This window comes from Chinchilla lanigera, unplaced genomic scaffold (assembly GCF_000276665.1).
Source record: "Chinchilla lanigera isolate Chin_1 unplaced genomic scaffold, ChiLan1.0 scaffold00013, whole genome shotgun sequence".
Classification (NCBI taxonomy): domain Eukaryota; kingdom Metazoa; phylum Chordata; class Mammalia; order Rodentia; family Chinchillidae; genus Chinchilla; species Chinchilla lanigera.
Genome location: NW_004955414.1, coordinates 33,394,259 through 33,411,966, shown reverse-complemented (window position 1 = coordinate 33,411,966; position 17,708 = coordinate 33,394,259). Strand labels below are relative to the sequence as shown.

Below are 17,708 nucleotides of genomic sequence, written 5' to 3'. Positions count from 1 at the left end.
AAAAAAAAAAAAAAAAAGAAATAAAGTAGTCTAGCAGATAGTGCTAAGTGTTACAGAAAAAATTAAGAAGAGGATGGGAAAGTCTGGGAGGTAGTTTGGCATTGTAAATGTGTGGACCTGAGCCTGATGTGGGGTAGGATGCCACGAATGTTTGTCAGACAAAGCCCCTGGCCTACACTGCCGCCTGGACATAGAAGGAACAGAGCTGGTTAGGCCAGGAGAGTTGGGGCTCTTTGGACAGAGCCATGGAGCTGCAAGCAGTTGCATAAGGATGGTGTAAAAATACAGCCCTGTGTCCTCTCTTCCCCTCCCTGCTGCCTTCCCTGCTGGGAAGATGCAGGCAGAGCGAGGGCCAGACGTGCCTGGGTGACTCATTCATTCCCACACACACCTCTGGGCAGGACGACACGGCCAGAACTCCAGCCATGGTCACCCTAACCTGAGCTAGCGTCAGTCGGGTCATACAGTCCTCTCGGGTTGAGCTTTCCGGAATGAAAACATCCTCAGCCACCGCAGCACCCCCAGGCAGCCTGCAGCCTCCCGGCGCAGGCGCACTGGCTCACACACCCCCACTCCCACGTGTGCGCGCACACTCGTGTTTGTTCTCACTTGACACAGCCGCGTGCTCATGCACACACAGTCACCGGGCACGTGGCCTACCTCTGTCGCACAGGGCCCTGTGGGGGCGGACACACACCTCCGAGGGACACGCACCTGCATGTCGCCTTCCTCCTGCGTGCTCAGCTCTCTCGGCTCCACCACTCCATCCCGCTCCCACCATGCCTGCTTCCTGGACATGGCCAGACCCGCGGCGCTCCCCTTCACTCTTCAGGCCTCTCTCTGCCCTGTTACCGCACCCCTGCCTCTCACGCATGCGCAGAAGCTGGGCTTGTCTGCAGTCTCTGTCTTCATCCCAGGCCTTTGGTCACGCGCGTTCCCGGGTCCTATTGCAGGCACCTGTGCACTGTCTTCTCCACACCATGCACACACACAGATCTCTTCCTTGTGTACACACTCGTTTTCACATGGTCACTGTCCTCTCCTCCTCTTTCACCCTGCCTTGCTTGTCACTTCCCTTGCACACAGTCACCCAAACACATTGGTACATTCAACCCCCTGCCCTGCTGTGTAAGTGTTCACATCTGCAAGAAGGCAAGCTCATGCTGAGCCCTCTGCTCCTTCCCGCAACCAACATCAGCATGAGTGTAGCCTGCGATACAGGGAGGAACTAGATAGCAACAGGTGTCGCTGATGCCCAGGACGTGAGACCCAGCAATGTCACAAAGTCTTGCTTTCAGTGTCTGCAGCAGGCAGAGTCAGGGGCAGCCCAGCACCCACCATTTTCAGGGACCCAGGCCTGATCACGACTGAAGGCCCTGTGGTACACTACCCCGCCTTGGTCCTGCCTTGCAGAACTGCAGAGGCCCCTGCACGCATGCGTGTGTGTTCAGGTGTGGTCCACAACCCGAGCTAGTGGCTGCCCTTTGGGCACCTCTCAAACCTAAGGTACCAAAGCAGGAGATAGTATACCCTCACTCAGAAGGGTTTTCCTGAGGAAAGACCCCTGCAGCCATCAGGCTATTTGGCTGGGGAGCTCTGTAGTCCTGGTAGCCAGAACATGGCCTGGAAAGGGCATGAGCACCAAGCAGTCGTCAAGTCCAGATGGGAACATCTCCTGGGCTTTGTGGACATCTCACCCCATAGGGAGTGGCATGGCCCGAGAAGGGGGAGTTGAGGGCTCAGGTCAAAGGACAACACTGATCTGGAAGGCAGAGTAGCTCCAGAGTCCCCTTACAGCTGGCAACTGGCCGCTGGCTACAGTCATGACAGTTCCCGCTACCGTGAGTTTTAAGTGTGTCGCAATCATTGGACTTATTCAAGGTTTTTCATATACAGGACGTTGCCCTTTTGGTAGGACCAGGTGACTCCTTGGGCTGGAGGCTCTGGGCCCCACTGTGCACCTGAAGTCCTGGTGCCTTGAAGGAGGCCCCCTCCCAAGCCCAAGGCCAGGAGTTCTCTTTGTATCATCATGACACAGGTCACCTGATGGGCCCTCCTCTGAGGCCAGGAATAAGATCTAGGTCTCAGCAGAGGCCGCTGCCCAACCTGGGTGCCACTTTATAAATTAAATGGGATTGAGGCCTATATTGAGGAAGGTCTTATTGTCCTAATCATGCAGCCACTCTCTCTGTCTGTCAAGAAGGATCAGGTCATGGCTTTCACAGCTGTTCCTCCACGCCACTGATGAGGTCTTGCAGCAGAGCCAATAGGGGCGGTTGAAAGGGCAGCCTCAGACCCTTTTATCGACTCAGATCTACTGAGCAATCACTGCGTGCCCAATGCTTGCCGGGCACTGGTAACAGTGAAGAGCATGACAGACATGCTGCCTGCTCTCAGAGACCACAGGACACCATGGAAAGGTGCAGGGATAATGCGGACCTCGCTTAATGGGACCCCGGAAAGAATCCGGAAGCAAGTGGCCAAGGATAAGTGAGTGCCGGTTCGGGCCTGTAAGAACCTGCTGCCAAGCATTTAAGGAGCTGGTAACCCACCACCGCCACCATAACGGCCCTTGTCTCCCATCTCCTAACCCCTGATCTCACAGACACCCCTCCACTGGTGTCTGGTACCGGTTCCAGCTGGCTTGGGAGCCCAGGAGGAGCAAAGGTAGGGAAAACAGACCTGCGTCTAGTAGAACTGTTGTGCTGTCACTTGTACTATTGACATTCAACAGTCTCCATACTGATCCTTTTTCTTCTCTGTTACAGTGATGCTTCTGTTTTTGTTGAAGACTTTTCATGCATTTAGGGTTTGTTGGTGTGGCCAGTGGTGCAGTGACTTGTCTTTAACCTGAGTCTTCAGAGTGGATAAAGAGAAAACATGATTGGGTGTGTGAAGACCCTAAGGGGTAGCATTCCGTGGGGCCATTGTCTGGGGCATTTCCCCGCCAGGCACCCACTGGTCAGCAGAGGTAGAGGTTAACTGTTCTCAGATACCAGCACAGATACGGTGAAGGCAGGAGCCCATCCATGGGTGCTGTGGGGAGACATACAGGCCTGGATGCGTATCCCAGCTCTGCCACCACCCGGGAACCTGCTCTCTGGTAAATTATCCAGCTGCTTTGAGCTCCAGATTCTCCACGAAACTAAGGATGGTGACATGATAAGATCTTCACAGAGATTTTGTGAGGATTAATGAGTTGATAGTGTGAAGTGCTTTTTGCACAGTGCTAGGTAAATAGTAGCTAATAATGATAGTAATGATCATTCCGAACTACGGAGAGTGAACAGGAAAATCTCTGCATCTTTGCTTTCTTTTTTCCCAGGGCCCAGGCATCAAGTCCAGGCCAGTCAAGGCCGTGTGGTTCATGGCTCTTCCATGACTTTGTACCCCAGGTCTAAGACCTCACAGGACCAGCACATCTCAGGCTGGAGGAGGGTTGTCTGCTCGCAGACTGGAGCAGCAAGGGGGACAGTTTTGGTAGGGAGGGCAGTCATTTGTCCATTTTCCTTCACCAAGACAGAAACAGCTCTCATATTATGGGGAGCTACCTGGAGGTGTGAGGGTGCTAAAAGAATCTTTGCAACTGGAAGAAACAGCCTATCCTGTCCAAGCCCCTTGCCTTCACAAAGATGGCTGCCAAGGCCCTTTCAGACACCAGGATACAGGTGAACGTCCACCACGTTTCTCAGACATGCAGTGAGAAATATGATCTCTTTTCACTTCGGCCTTGCCAAGGGACAAACTACCCCAGCTCTCAGGAAGGTTCTTTACATCTTTCTTTAAAAAAATATTTTTAAACATCCTTTCATTTCACTTGTTCTTTTCAAATGTTAGCATCTGTCTTGGTAATTAGTGGCTGCTTAGAAAATTTAAAGTGTAATGGCTTCAGACAGCAGCCATGTATTTTCCCATGACCTCCAGGGTTATGGGGGGCTCAGCTGGGTGGTTCGCGTGTTCTGTCTGGCATGAGCTAAAGCTGTCCACCGACTATATTCGCCTAGTGCCAGCTGAAACAGTGTCCAAGGAAGCTTTTCTTATATGTCTGGCAGTCATTACCCTTCCACTTGACCTTTCTGTATGCCTAGTTTGGGCTTCTTTGCAGCATGATGGTCTAAAGGTTATGGGACTTCTTACATTGCCAGCTGATTTCCAAGGAGGAGGATTCCAAAGGGGGTAAAAATAGAAGCTTCAGGTCTGTTAAGGTCTAGGTCTAACAGCCAGTCACAGGGCTTGCCCAGATTTAAGAGGTAGGAAATAAATGCACTTCTTTCTTTCCTTATTTTTTGGTACCGGGAATTGAACTCGGGACCTTGTGCTTGCCAGGCAGGTGCTTGTGCCACTGAGCTATATCCCCGGCCCTAATGCCACTTCCTGATAGAAGGAGTCTAAGAGTCTGCAACCATCCTGAGTCCCCCCAGAGCATCCTGTTGGTAAGCTTTCACATTCCTTCTAATAGTAATTTCTTCCTCTCCTGAGTTTTCTTTCCTTCACCCTCCTTCCCAAGTCCCATTTTTTCCCCCGCCTTCTATTATTTAAGCTGCTTCCTCGTTACTGCTTAAATCTTTGGCCCTTTGAATCTTTTTCGTTTGTCTCTTTCCCCTGCCCCTGAAAAGAGCACGCGTGGATTCATGCCCACCCTTAACAATGGTAGGGCCCATAGATGTTATGTCTAAAGCATTTAAAGTTAGAAATCAAGCTAATGAACTTGAAAACAACATGTATTCTGTCCTTCTATCTTAACCAGTATAAGTAGTTTAGAAGCCAGGTTACAGCTGTCACTTCTCCAAAACAAGAGACCTGGGGAAAGCCAATCCAACTTTGTCTGGACCAAGGACTGTTGGAGCTTTAAAAAGATGATCTTCCCATATTCCTGCCAGGCATTGCCTAGCTTCACAGCATTTCTCCATTACAGACAAGAGCATTTGGAATTGTGCTTCGTCCTTCACCAAGCCCAAACCTAGTGCCACTCTCTGCCAGTCTGAGCAACCTGCTCGTTGGCGCTAGCATCCTGCAGCAGAACCAACCCCAGCCTCTTAGACTTGCCTCTCTGCAGCCCGTTCTAAAAGTCTGTGCTGCCTAAGGAACAGAGAAAACTGCTCATGTTAGTTTTATTTTGCCGCACAACAAGTTGCCCTAAAGCATTTACTATGTCACACAGTTGGTAAGTGAGGAACCCAGGAAAGGCTTTGCCGTGTGGTTCTGGCACGTGTCTCACAACCTGATGAGGCATTAACCATTGCTACAGTAACCTCAAGACTCCACAGGGGCTAAAATTTGAAGGCCATTCACTGGTCACTGGCACACTCCCAATTCCTGGCAGCCATTTGGCCAGAGGTCTCAGTCCCTCTGCAAGCAGTAGGCCCCTTCCCGGGCTGCCTGAGTGGGCCCCCAACAAGGCAGCTGGTTTCCCGAGAGTGAGTGATTAAAAAGAACAGGGGAAGGGAGCAAAAGAGAGCCCAGAATGGAAGTCACAGTCTCTTCTAATCTAATTTTAGAAGTGACACGCCATCCCTCTGCTGCATGTCGTTGGCCATGCAGGCTAACCCTGGTACAATGTGGGAAAAGCTGCGCAAGGATGTGAACACCAGGAGGTGGGGATCATTGAGGTCCACGTTGGAGGCTACCTGTCATCGTGCCTAAAAGTTGAATCCTTGTAATCCAAAGAGACATATTCTTAGAATATGTCCATATACAGAGACAACCAGCAAAGCATGGAATCCCCTCTCCCAGTAGAAAGAAAACAAAATGACTCAGAAGTCATAGGGGAAAAAAATCCACCCACTAAGAGAGAAAAATACCAGAAAATACATCAAAAGGAAACCGGTGCCTTTCTCAGTGTGGCAAGATTACAGATGATTTGGTATTTCTTTATATTCAGGGGCCATTTCTATATTTTTTTAAAAAGTCATTCGTTTAACAAGATATGCCGCTTCAAAATACTAATTAATTCTTGCCAAGCAAAAGTGGAGAGGAGAGGAGACCCTCTGGATAAGGTACCTCCCTCGGGGCTGCTTAGCTGGGAGGCGCACAATCTGGGATTGACCCACCCGAGAGATTTCAGTGGGGGCTGTTTTACGGGAGGGGGTGCATAGAGGCAGCCACCAAGGCATGGAATCCCCTCTTCCAGTAGAAAGCAAATACAATGACTTGGGAGTCATGTAGGTGAACCAGGCCAGGGAAGAGGAGATCCAGGGTCTCCTGGGTAGTTGGCTGTGCTGCAGCTAAACTCGTGAGTCTTTCCCCTTTGGGGGCCGGGAGTGCCGTTACCAAGAGGTTGGACCTTTTTCCAGCTCATCCAGCTCCAGGATGCAGATGGGACGAAAGGCCATCAGCTTCTCTTCATTCTCTTCCTCTGGTACACTGGTCCAACTTCAACCTCAGTGGTTCTGTTTCTGGTTCCCTTAGGGGAGAGTCGGGGGTTACTGAGAGTTTTCAGAGCATCGTCAGTCACACGTCTCGGTTCACGGCCCGTGGTGTGTTTTCAGTGGTTCCTACAAGCCAGAAAGTCTGGCTCCCTTCTCTTGTTTATCTCCTTTCATCTCCCACTGCTGTGCCCCTCCCTCTGTTGTGTGTCTCATGTGCATTTTGCCCTTGCAGAACGGGTGGCAGTGTTTCCTGCCCTGTGTACAGGTGCTCACTGGCTTGCAGTGGTTGGACTTACATTTTTTTTTAACTTTAAAATGATGTGAAAGCAGTGCACACTCAGTAGAAACTGAGCTTCAGACTTTAAATTCCGATCTTTTCCCCGCGCTGGCAGCATGCAGGAGGATGCTCAGCATGGGCAGGGCAGCAGCAGCGAGCCATGCCTCCCAGGCAGCCAGGACTGTAGCCAGATAAACCGCTAGGACTGCAGCTCACTGTGTTGCTGAGCTTGATGTTCCGTGTATAAAGTACATTTCCACGTAGGACATCTCAACTGATAATGGGCTTATCCAGCAGTCACCCCATCTTAGGTGGAGGGATGTCTGTATTGTGTGAGCTCCCGTTTTGCTCACCCAGCACTGAGTGCTCCGGAGCTCTTTTCAAATTGCTGTGTGTATGAGCTGTGATCGCAATATATGGTGCATGGTTAAAATTTTTTAAATTTTTTACAATAAAAGACACATTTCCCTCAATCCCCTTCAACATCCTCCCCCTTGCTTGGAACACACCTATCCCATGATTCTTGCCACGTTCTAGAGCTGTTCTGGAAGTCCTCTTTCAGGTCTTTACAAGGTGATTTAAAATACAGTGGATGAGCCAGGCTGTGGGAGCATGTAATCTCAGCACTTAGGAGGCTGAGGCAGGAGGATTGCCTTGTGCTCAAGGACACCCGGGGCTACATAGTGAGTTCAAGGCCAGCCTGAACTGCATAGCGAAACACTGTCACAGAAAAAGAAAAAAGAAAAAACAGTGAGTGCTGCTGTTGAGTACCATACAACAGAAAGACATTACGGCATGTCCTCATTCACCTTCGTCACCAGTCTGGCACTGTGCAACTTCTGGCATTTCCCGAGAGTTAAAATCACCATGAAGGTGACAGTTTTGAGTCAGTTCAGGACACTAAGGCAGCCATGACAGCACAACTGAAGTTACTCATGAAAGAAGACTTCCAAAATGGCTTCAGAAAGTGGCAAGAACAATAGGGTGATTGTGCTCAAAATGAGAGGAAGTATTTTGAGGGAGGGTTGATGGAAATACATCCTGACTGTAGTAAATTTTTAAAATTTAAGCATTCACCATATATCTTACCTTGCCCCATGCTTTGCTCCTAAGGGCTGCAAGTCCTCCTTGATATGTCTCTGAACACTCAGCCTGCCAGTACCCCTGGCAGTGGTGCCTCCACTCCCCCACTCTGCCACCAGTAGTATGGGAGGGAGGGCTGGCTTACTTCCTCCCTTTGGGACTGTGAAAATTCCCTTGGCATTTACACCCGGGAGCAGAATCACTGGTTTCAGATCAGTTCCAGCAGAGGACCCAGAGGCAGCCAGAGCAGAAAGAACCTGGAGGAGGATGTAGGTGGAGCCTGGGGAGATAAGCAGAGCACGCTGGTCCTTTCTTAGAGGCCGTGGCAAGGGTTTTGATCTTTAGCCTAAGATCAGAGGGAAGCCACTGAATTGAACTAAAGTGTGTGTTGAGGGGGAGGCTAGATTTTTTTCCTTAAAGCAGCCGTAGGTTTTCAGAGCTGAAAGGACTTGTAAAGACCCACTCTTTAAACTTACTGAAGGGCTGGGAGCCTACAGAGGTAAGATGATGCTTAGCGTCACACAGCCCGATAAAGTTCAGGTCCATTGTGAGTGTTGGGGGATGAACCCCACGGAGGCAGCTCCTGGAGGCTTGGGATCTGTGAACACCACTGTCCAGTGGAGTCTTGGACCTGTCTTGCTCTTCTGTTATCACCTAGCCTTTCCTCGACCTCTAAGTGGATTTAACAGGACTCACCAGAGAACCCCAAGCTAGGACCCAGTGTCCCACTGCCATGGGGCCTCAGGCCTCACACCTTCCAGACACTCACAGACAGCCTCTGTTAAACTTCCAACTCCAGCGTAGTGATGAGAGAAAGCTGAGCTGGGGGCTAAAGGCAAAACAGTCCTGGTTTGGTCTTGGGGCCTCCGTTTCCTTTTCTGTAAAAGGCAAGGGTGGTACAGGGTGCCCTCTCAGGCTGTCCCATGCCCACCCCCATGCATCTGTGCGGAAGTCTCGGGCGCTGAGGGTCTCCAGTCCCATTTTCCCAGGGCCTCCGTGGTTGGTTCTTTTTGTTCTCAGCATGGACAACCGGCAGGGGAGGCGCACCCTCAAGATTTCATTGACCCCTTTCACCCTTGTACTTTTAGCCTCCACTCCAGGGAGACGCAAAGAACCAAGCCTTTGTTTGCAACAACAAAGCTGTTTGCAATTTCCGATAGAACCGTTTTATTCTACCCCATCCAAAGCGCACTTGAGTCGCATTTTGTTTTGAAAGCTTGTTAGCATTCTGGGTTTAATTAACTGGCAGAGACAAAGCTGCCCTGCTTTCCCCACCCCCAGTGCATGCCCACTCTATCCGCCGACCCCAGTTTCCAGCGGGCAGCCTCAAAGCGCCCGCCCACGTCCAGGTGGGACACCCATCGCCTTCCCACCTGGCAGATGAAAGGATGATCCTCACTGCTGCCTTGCCCTCCCCGTCCCCTCCCCGTTCCTCCTCATCTCTGAGGGCTTTGGCTGCCATGTATTGAGCAGTCACCTGTCCCAGGCACGTTTTACCTCATGGTATCTCCAGAGTTCTCTGAGATGAGTTTTACGACCTCCTTTCCAAGGGAGGACTGAAGTTCAGAGAAATTGCCACTTACCCTAGGTCACACAGGTAGCAAATAGCAAAACTGGGCCTCAAACCTCACTCGGTAGGAGTCTACCGAAAGCCTTGGCTGCAGGAAGCTACCTGTCTAGAAATAGATCTACTTGTTGGGACAGGAAGAGCTACGCTACAGACCGATAAGGTCCAGTCGCAGTTAGTTCGAGTTCCTTGGAGACCTGCCTGCCTTGGGCTTTCCAGGCACAGCCCCGTTCCTGCCTGCCAGTCAGTGCGCCCCTTCCGTAGCACAGGCTCTCTGACGTCTGCAGGCTGCAGTCAGCCCCACCCCAGCTCCAACGAAGCCACAGATGCCCTTGGTTCCCAGACCTTTTCCCATCCGCTTGGTCTCAGCCTTACTTCTCTGTGCTTCCCTCTCCAGAAAAGCCCCACAGCCGGGGTATGAGGAACTCAGCCACAGGGAGACGCCTGTCCCCATGGCCCCTTCCCTCCCTGTTCTGAGAGAGCCTGAAGCGCCTTCTCACACAGACTTCCCTCAGGATAGAGAAGGGGGCGGCACATGCAGGCCCGGTCTGGGGCAGGCAGCACAGAGACTGGCTAGGACTGATCCTGAAGCCACGGCCTGGTCCGAGTCCTGGCTCCCCCACTCTTGAGTGCTGATGGCCTTGACCAAGTCATTTACTCTCAATTTTCTCCCATCTGTGGAAGGGCTACCCTGTTACCTGTGCCGTGCACTTATTACACGGGTTGAATGAGTCGCTACTTGCAAAGCAGTCACGGACATCTCCTCCCCTACCAGGCAGCCTTGGAGCAGCCAGATTTCTTTCTTTCTTTCGTTTTTGAGACAGGGTTTCTCTATGCAGTTCAGACTGGCCTTGAGTTCACTCTGTAGCCGAGGCTGGCCTCAAACTCACAAAAATCTTCCTGCCTCAGCCTCCTGAGTGCTGGGACAGATTTCTTGTAAGAAATCAGCAAAGGCAACAGAGACCTTTCTAACCTAGGCTCGCAATCCTGTAACCCCACCTCTGCCCCGCTCTTCTCTTCAGAGCGCTCAACACTCAGCCAGGGAAGGGGACACGCACTGCACCTATGTGTAAGAATTTACACATTTTAAGACCACCACAGGAATTGAGTTGCAGAGAGAACAAACACCTTGCCCAACTCATGTAACTGGTAAGTGGAGATCACCGGCAGTCAAAGTCCAGAACTTATGTCAGAATCTGTTTCCTTATTTCATGCCATCTTGCCCACCTGGGGCATGCAGAGAGAAATAAGATGTGAGCTGTGCCCTCACCCATCATACCATCCAAGATGGACTCACTACCAAGCCAGACCCTTGGCACGGCACTGCTGCCTCTTCTGTAGATCTCTTGGTCGTGTTGGTCAGCAAGACTAATGGGGCAGAAGGGTTATAAGGAACCAGTAAAAAAATCCCAGAAGCTCAGATCTACCATCCATTTCTCTTTGTTGGGAGAAGCTAGACCTTTTTTCACTGGAGTCCTGTTGGTCAGTCCTAAGTCAGTAGGTCAGTGCTGGGTTAGAGACAAAAACATCTCAAGCACAGGAGGTGAGTTTATTGAAGGGCCGGGCATAGAGCAGACGCTCAGTAAAGGTTGATCCAATGAAAGCGTGGTTTGGGGGACTCTACCCTTGCCCCACCACATTACCCTCCAAGTCCTAGTGTGCCTCCTACACACTCCCAAAAACCAGCAGAAAGTCAGGCATCACCTTTCCAGCCTCTGCAGGAGGAAGCAGAACCCACAGTGTCCAAAATGGCACCTCTGAGGCTGTCCCTCTCAGAGAGATACCGTGGTGGCAGAAACAGCTGATGGGGCCTCTTCCTTCTACACCCTTCTGGCCCCTCTCTTGATTCTGCATTCAGGCTCTGCCCAAGCAAAACTTCAAGCCCGATAGGCATACTTGCCCTGTCTTATCCCTCTTGTGGGTTTCCGTATGGAGTAAGAGGAAGATCATTAAACATGGAGACCCATTGACCTGGACTTAAAAATCCCAGGTCCGTCACTTTTTGATTCTGTGATCCTGAGCAAGTCACTTAACTTCTCTGCTTTTATGACCCTAGAAGATGTGTAGTAAGGTGTGAAAAGTGACGGCAATCCACAGCATGGCTGTGAGTACCGCATAACATCAGGCCCATGGCGTGCCTGGCTCATCATGTGCCTGCCTGGGTGACCTTCAGACAAGGGGGAGCTGCTAGAAATTGCCCAGGCGTACCCCATTCCTCTGTCCATACCCACGCTGCCCTCTGTCCACACAGGGAGATGGGATCAGTAACCCTTCAAATAAGGAGACAGTGTTTAAAGGTGCCATTTGGACACAGTGACAGGCCACGGAGCAGGCGCTGTCACCTGGGTGCATGACAGGTGCGCTGTTGGACTTACCTCCGAGATGACGTGGTACAGTAGGCAGAAGCCTGGGCTTGGTGCAGGGAGGCAGTCTCACTTGGCGTGTCGGCTACAGGGGTGAGTTCTGGAGACAGGCTGCCTGCTTCTAGTCCTAGCTTCTGCCCATTTATTAGCAGACCTTGAGCAAGGACTTCCCTGTGCCTCAGTTTCCCCATCTGTGAAGGGTGGGGATGAGTAAAGGCACACCTGCCTTTGCTGGACAATTTGAGGATTGAAAGTATCTGTGTATAAAGCACTGCGAGCCAAACCCAGCACATGGTTATTACTCAGATCTGTCAGCTGATGGTGCTTGTGGGTGCCCACGTTCTGCCACTGGCCAGCTGTCCGCCTTGGACAAGCCCTGTTCCCTCTCTGGGCCTCAGTTTCTGCACCTGAGAAATAAGACTGGCCCAGACGTCCCTCGGAACATGTCAGGTTAGGACAGTCAGTGATTCTGGAAGCCCAGGGGAAGACTGGGTTGATGTTCTCCATAGGGCAGGGACTCTGTGGCTGTGTAGGCTTGGCTGGGAGGTCACTCGCGGCCACACGGGAAAAGCTGAATGGGACAGAGGCTCCCTCCTCTGTAAACAGGAGCAGGCTGAGCCAGCCTGCTGCTCCAGTTCCGGTGCCTCTGCCTGGGAGCTCAAAGGATGAGTCACTGACAGCGGCCACTGCTTGAGCTCCGGCGGCACCAGCCCTGGGGCAGGGTAGCTGTAGAGTGCAGCGGTGGGATTTGGCAGCAGGGATCAGAGTAACAGCTGAAGGCCCCATGGGCTGCAGGAGACACCTGAAGGCCATTTGCCTGACCCAGGATACCTGGAACCTGAGGATACGGAGCCCTCGCCTTGCAGTTCTTTCCTTCCCTCCACACCACTGAGCCTGTGAGGACCCACCAGCTGGGTCCCAGGCTCTTGAGCTACAGGGAAGCCCTCCCAGGCATCTGGTTAGGGTTCAAGGTTCCCGTGGAAACAGCCTCCCTCCCTCAATCTCTCCCCCATCCTCCTTGTGTGTGCTTCAAGTGACGCTTTGTGGTGTGGCAAAACGGAGCCTTTGCTTGGTGTCAGCAAGCCCTGGCTCCCCTCTCAGATCTGCACTTACTTGGGCAAGGCCCTTAACCTCGCTAAGCCTCGATCTCCTCACCCAGAAAATCTCCTTCGCCCTGTACAAGAGACAAGCCCAAGCCCAATGTTAAATCGCCTGTCAGCAAGCTGCCTCTGAGTCAGGCTTTCACGTGTGGCAAAGCAGCTACCTCGCCCTGAACTATTGAAAAGCCAGCCCTTGACACAAGCAGCCGCCTCTCACTGACAAAATGGGGCTGATGATGATAATGTCTACCTCCCGGGGCTGCCGAGCAAAGCAAATGCAGCTGCATGTGCCGAAGGGCTCTGGGACCTGCACAGAGCCAGCCCAGGAAGGTGGCATAGTTCCAGGAAGGTGGCAATAGTTCCCAGGGAAAGATAAGAGCAATAGAGAGGCCAGGGCAAGGAGAAGAGCTGGCATCATCTGCAGGAGCAGGACAGAAACCAAGAGGACAAATGCGCCCGGGACCCCAGTAGTCAGAGCAAGTGGAACCATTCTGTTCACTGTTGAATCTCAGAGCTAGCCCAGTGGGTGGGAAAGTAGAGACACAGTACATACTTTCTGAAGGCCAGGAAAATCAACCTCAGTCTTCCCCACAGTTAGCACATGTCTGATGCCCATGTATATAGGTTGGATTCAGGCACAAATGAGCAGAAATAAATCAGAGGCAGGAGTTCCCAGCCCAGTTCTCCACTGCCCGTGCAATGAGGGGTTCTTGAGGTCTGTCAGTCCCACCCACCCAAATTATATAATGCATGTTTCAAAGAGTACCTTCCTGGATAAAAGGATACCCTGATTTCTGCCCAGCAAAATGTTGAAAACTAAACCTTGTTCTGAATGATGTGCATCTACCAGCTAGGCATAGTGACACACCCCTGTAACCTCAGTATTCTGGGAGGCTGATGCAGGAGGATCACAAGTTCAAGCCCAGCCTGGGCAGTTTACTGGCTTAACAAGACCCAGTCTGCAGTGCAGCAAAAAAAAAAAAAAAGTCTGTCAGGTGCCCAGATAATACCCGTCACTTGGATCCCTCAGGCCAGGTGCCTAGTGAGTTTTTAAAAAAATTAAAAGTCATCATTCATCTCTGATGTCTGCATACAAGGACCCATCAGCCTGCAGTTTTTCTCCATCCTTTTTTTTTTTTTTTTGGGTTTTTCTCTGGTACCGGGAACTGAACTCACGACCTTGCGCTTGCCAGGCAGGCGCTTTGCTGCTGAGCTAAATCCCCAGCCCTTTTCTCCATCCTTTAGTGGGCAAGGCAGTTGACCAGCTGTCTTCGATATGCTAAGTGACGGTCACACATACTCAGAGAGACTCGCCTTCCCAGCAGCTGTCCTTTGGGGTGCATTTCACAGAGCTGTCAGTCTCTCGTATCTGTCCTATCGCATTGCACATGTTTAGACATGACAGGCGAGACGGCCTGAAACCCAGGAATACTAATTAGGCTTCATGATATCTGAACTCGGGGCTTTTTTTTAATTTTTATTTTTATTAGTACCAGTTTGCAGTGCAAACTGACTACATCTGTTGTGGAGAGTTAGCACCTGTATCTAACACATCGTGATTCTTTTTTCATTCACTTCCCCTCCCTTCCTCCCCCACGCTCCATCTCTGGTCCAATTCCCATGTGCAAAAGAACTATCAGAACTTTAATCTCTTTTTAAATGTATTTTCTCACTATAAATATATGCATTACAAATTCATTGGAAGAAATATAGGGTATGCTGATAGTCATCCTTCATCTCATCCTTTCCCCAAAGAGTTCTTGTTAACACCTGGTTTCTCTTCCCACCTTTTATATACATTTATTAAGCACTTCCTGAATACCAACCATTCATGGTGGTCTGTGCTGTACATGTCAAGCCCGTTGGTAACCTCTCCTCTTAGGGATATCCTCCACCTTTTTATAGGCACATGAACACTTCCTTGATTTTCAAGGCCAGTGAGAACACGCTGTTTTATAACCTTGCCTTTCACACTCCATACTTTTAAAATTCTTTGCATGCTATTAAATATTCATCAACACAGCCTTTGGGGTGGGGGCAGTACCCAGAATCAAACTCAGGACCTCGCCCTTGCCAGGGAGGTGCTGCGCCACTGAGCTAGATCCCCAGCCCAAACACAGTCATAACGCTTGCATGGTATTTTGCTGCAGGAAGGTTTCGTGCTCCCCACACTGAGGTGCATGTACCCCTGAGGGCAGAGCCACAGGGTAAATGTCACACTGAAGCATAAATTTGATTCGAAGCTTTGGGAGGGGGAAAACATTTTAGTATCAAAATGAGTGCAGATATACTGTAGTGCAGGATACAGAATGAATTGTAAAACAAAACAGCAAAGTCCTAAATTGTGTGAATTTGCTGTTACTCCCCCCAGGCCTATGTTTCTTCCCTCTGAGCCTGGCAGAAACACCTAAATAAATTCTAGTTGGATCACCTCTTTTTAGAGATAAGAGAACTGAGACCCAAGGAAAAGAAAGGATTGTACCCTTTGATCTCCTTTTAAGTACTTTTTCTCTATATAAATAGATGTGTTTGCATGTTTAGTAGAGGAAGTGTGGGACATGTAAATAAAATCACCCCTAATCTCACCCTTCCCCCTGACAGTTGTTAACTATATGGCTTACATAATGGCTTATATCCCATTCATTGTGTACAACCTTTATTAAGTACTTCCTGTTGCCATGCATGTAGGTGCTGCAGAGCTGGGGTGCAGAAGCCAGGTGACCCCGAGCTTGCACTCTTCCACTCATCCACACTGGGCATCATCACCTTCACTGGGTGAGCAGGGACCTTGCCTTTGAGAAATCACCCGTCTCCTTGTCCGTGGTAGGAACTCTTGCCTTGCTACGTGATCCATCTTCTAATGGCGTCTCTGAGCTGATTGCTCACGTGGTGCATGGCAACTGCACCCTCCGTGGGTAAATGCCCACCCCCCACGCTCAAATTCCACCAGCAGTCAGGTGTATCACTTCATGCATTGGATTGTAAACATGGATTTACTGGTTTGTCTTACCCATAGACAAGGAAAGAATTGTGTATTATCATTATAATCTGCACTTACTGGGTTCTTACAGTATGCCAGGGACCATACTAGGTGTTTGTCAGTAGAATTCAGAGTATTCATTACAGCTTTCCAAAGTCGTATTATCCCCCTTCAGGTAAGAAGACAGAGTACAAGCTGTCACTTGCCCATCAGCATGAGCTCCCTTAGTAAATACTCACTGTAGACTGACGTGCCAAGACTGTGTTGTTGGCAGTCATAAGCACAGCCAGTACTACCCCTCCAGCCTTCACGGGAGCCCTAGGCGAGTAGAGATGATACTCTTCAGGTCATTTTGCAAGCCATAACACGCGTAGTGTAGCCTGGAGTCCATCCACCTGTCTCAGACCGAACCTGCCTTTGCCACTTGCAAGCTAGGTGACCTTGGGCACCTCCTCTTCCTCTTCTGTAAAATGGGGATAATCACAGTACCAGCTTCACAGGGCTACTGTGAAGAGTAACCACATGAACAGCTGTTGCTCATTCTATGTGTACTGTTGCTGGTGGTAGGAAGGAGTGACACAGGGTGCTACTATATGATAGGGCAGGATCTACTTGTGAAATGGAGAGCTACGTGATGAATAAGTGTGACCTTGGCAGAGCATATGGGAGGCAGTGGAGGGGGCAGAGTGTTGCAGGGATGTTCCAGGCAGAGCACGGTGGTTGGGACCCCCCAAGGTATGGCGGGAACACAGTGCGTAGAAGCCATCCAGGGTCAGAAGCTGGGAAGGAGGAGCCCATGAGGCTAATACAGGTCTCCAGCACCAGGGCTTTTTGCACACACTGTCGATTAGGCCATGTGAGAGGCTCTGGAAAAGTTTGCTGGGTGCATGAGTAAGCACGTGCACAAACGCCTATGTTAGCCTCGTGTGTCCTGCTGTCCATTGTACCATATATACAGAGATGTGTGAACAGCGTCATCCCAGCTGTCAGGCTGTACACATCCGTTTTGTTGGTCCCTCACTTTTTGATGATGAACTAAAACCTGAATTTGGGTAGGGACCTCCCACGTCTGGGGCCCACTGGGGGAAATGCCACTGGAATCCCCGATAGCTGAAGGCTCAGATCTGAGCCAGTAGTGTGCAGACGTTAGGAGTCGAGCTCTGTTGAAATAATCTAGGAGAAATCCAGCCGGGGATGGGCACAGCAGAGCTTCCGCACTTGAGTCACAGCCAGAGGGACTCAGTGGAACTTGTGACAGGGACTTGTGACAGTCCCCGTAGCACTTGAGAAAACACATGGACTCCATAAAGCACCGTTAGAAAAACAGGGATTGAACCCAACCCCCACTTTGCAGGTGGAGAGATTGAGCTCAGAGAGGGAATGACTGCTGAGGTCACACTAGCTAAGGACAACCAGAACCGGATCCCGGACACTGGGTATCAGTTCTGCTTTACCGAGATTGTCCTCCACATCAGCCTGGTTGTCCCCACTCTCTTGCAGTGTGAGGGTCACAAGATGGGGGACACACGTGGCTGTGATGTGCTCAAGACTCTAGCATCCACCCCAGTCAGGGCACAGACCACGAGAGAAAAAAAATCAGGAGAGCAGGCGTGGGTGGGTTGTTCAGGGTCACGGCCTGGTTGTGCTGTGTCCCCCCCACCTTTTTTATTAATTGATTTTGAGGTGGTTGGTTTTTGTTTCCTTAAGAAATAGAAAAGAATGAGCTGCATACATACAACGATATTAACTCTGAAAAACCTCCTGCCATTTTAACTCTGTTACTGGAGAAATAAAAGAGAAATAATTTGTCCACCCACACTCAGCTCTTTCTGACGAAGGTAGGTGAATATTGCCTTGCTAATCGAGGGTGACTGCTGGAAGTGGAGCCACGCTGACTGATCCCGGATTGAGAGGAGGCCACAGCAACCCCAAAAGGATCCGTCCGCTGTGGGTGGGCAGAGCCCTGTGAC

General features: G+C 50.6%; 1 protein-coding gene across 2 annotated transcripts in view; it reads left to right on the top strand.

Annotated features, from left to right (window-relative positions):
• Window positions 1-17,708, top strand: part of Ptpn5 (protein tyrosine phosphatase, non-receptor type 5 (striatum-enriched)) — a 55,192-nt gene that overhangs the window by 25,008 nt on the left and 12,476 nt on the right. The gene's annotated exons all lie outside the window — the stretch shown is intronic.